The following is a 2,422-nucleotide window of genomic DNA, read 5'->3' on the forward strand; positions in this document are numbered from 1 at the left end:
TGTCTAAATCTGGTTCAGGGCAAGAAATACTTATATTATATAAATTAAATTTTCCCCTAATCTTTGCATTACATACACTTAAAAAACAGCTTTCTTGAGGTATAATTGACATAATAAACCACATTTTTAAGTATACTATTTGATAAGTTTTGATGTATATATACTATGTAACCACTGCCACAATCAAGATAATGAATATATTTCATATTCATTACTCCCAAAAGTTTCCTGGTGTAATCACTACTTCCTTCCCCCGCCAACATCTCCAGGCAACTACTAATTTACTTTTTGTCACACTATAGATTAATTTGCATTTTTGTCTGGCTGCTTTTACTCAGGAATTATTTTGAGATTTACTCAGACTGTAGCATTCATCAATAGTTCATTCTTCTTTATTATTGACGAGTATTACATTGTATGGATATACCACAATTGTTTACCCATATATCTATTGAAGAAATATTTGGATTGTTTCCAAATTTTGACAATTATAAATAAAGCTGCTATGAATATTCATGTATGCGTCATTACACAGATATATGCTTTCATTTCTCTTGGGTAAATATTTGGGAGTGGAATGGCTAGATCACGGGTTAGGTCTATGTCTAACATTTTAAGAAACTGAAATTATTTTCCAAGATGGTTGTACTATTTTATATTCCCGTCAGTGGTATATGAGAGTTCTAGTTCTATACATCACAAACACTTGGTATGATTAGTCTTTTAATTTAATTTAATTTAATTTTTACTGCCTACAGCACCTGGTATTCTTAGGTGGTCTCCCATCCAAGTACTAACCAGGCCTGACCCTGCTTGGCTTCCGAGATCAGACAAGATCGGGCACATTCAGAGAGTGGCATGGCCATAGACTTGATTAGTCTTTTCAGAATTGTCTTCTTTAATGTCCAAATATCAGGATTTTCTAGTTTTCTTTCTGTTATTGATTTCTAGTTTAATTCCTCTGTGGTCTGAGAACATACTTTATATGAGTTCTATTCCTTTAAATTTGCTTAGATCTGTTTTATGGCCCAAAATATGGTCTATCCTGGTAAAATTCACAGTCAAAAATTACCACAAAATAAGAAGTAGGAAAATATAAATCATGCTAAAGAGGAAGCAAATCTATCAATTGAAATACAGATGTTAGAATCATGAGGTTTTCCAGGCTGGCTGGTGGTAATAGGCACTATTCTCTACCCTATGTGAACACGAGGCATTGTTTCTTCTAACCCTTTCAGATGGCTCTTTCTCCTGGCTTAAACTTGAGTAGCTTCCTCATATGTATGTGCTTATCAGTACTCAGCTGGATTTTCAAAGGGGGACCCCTCTGCACATCTCTCTGTGCAGTTCTCTTCTGTATTCTGTATTATAAAATCTAGCTATCTTGACCTCCTAGAGTTTCAGCTCCATCTCCTTAACTCAGTGAGGGCGGGAGTGGAAGAGTCACTGGCTTCTTCCAGGGCTCATTCTCTGTGTGCTGCAGCATGAAAACTCTCTCAAAGGGGTAAGTTGGGAGTAATCATGGGGCTCACCTTGGTACTATTGACATTTGGGGCCAGTAATTCTTTGTTGTAGGACGGATTGGAATGTGTTGGATGATATTTTCCATCACTGCTGGTCTCTACTCACTAATAATAATGCCAGTAGTTATGACAACCATAAATATCTCCAGACATTGCCAGGTATCTCATGAGGGCCAAATTACTCCCAGTTGAGAACCCACTGATTTAGGGATTTGAACACAGACCCCTCAACCTGGTAGTTAAGCCTCAAAAACATGTTTCTCTTTAACCTTTTCCAGCCTCATTATCTAGCTTTTTACTCATCCCATTCTCCAGCTAAACAAATACTTGCTGTTATCCTATCATGACTTGAACACCAGTGCCATTGTGTCACCTCTCATGCTGTTCTCTCTGTCTGAAAGGCCCTCTCCCATCTCTGTCTTTCAAAATTATGCCCACTTTAAAAGACCTATTACAAATACCAACTTTTCCATGAAGCTCTTTCTGATTTTCTAACCTGATATAATTTTCCTCTACTACTGGATTTTCCCCCATACCCCTCTTAGTAAGCTTCTTGATGCATCTTTTCCTTGCTTTTGGGTATTGCCCTAAATTACATATAGCAGGTAACCAGTTTACATTTATTAAATTGTTAGTTTGTGTTTGAACACATTGAGTTTCCTTTTAAAAATAAATATCTGTTATGGAGGTAACCTGGGTGTCCATCAATGGATGAATGGATAAAGAAGAAGTGGTACATATATAAAATGGAATATTATTCAGCCATAGAAAAATAAAAAAAGAATGAATGAAATACTGCCATCTGCGACAATGTGGATGGACATAGAGGGTACTGAACTGAGTGGAGAAAGTCAGACAGAGAAAGACAAATACCATATGATTTCACTTACATGTGGAAT

General features: G+C 36.4%; 1 pseudogene; it reads right to left on the reverse strand.

Moving 5' to 3' along the window:
* Positions 1 to 749: 749 nt before the first annotated feature.
* On the reverse strand, positions 750 to 870 carry LOC112470573 (annotated as a pseudogene).
* Positions 871 to 2,422: the final 1,552 nt, after the last annotated feature.

Source organism: Pteropus alecto, unplaced genomic scaffold (genome assembly GCF_000325575.1).
Source record: "Pteropus alecto unplaced genomic scaffold, ASM32557v1 scaffold3, whole genome shotgun sequence".
In the NCBI taxonomy this organism is placed as follows: domain Eukaryota; kingdom Metazoa; phylum Chordata; class Mammalia; order Chiroptera; family Pteropodidae; genus Pteropus; species Pteropus alecto.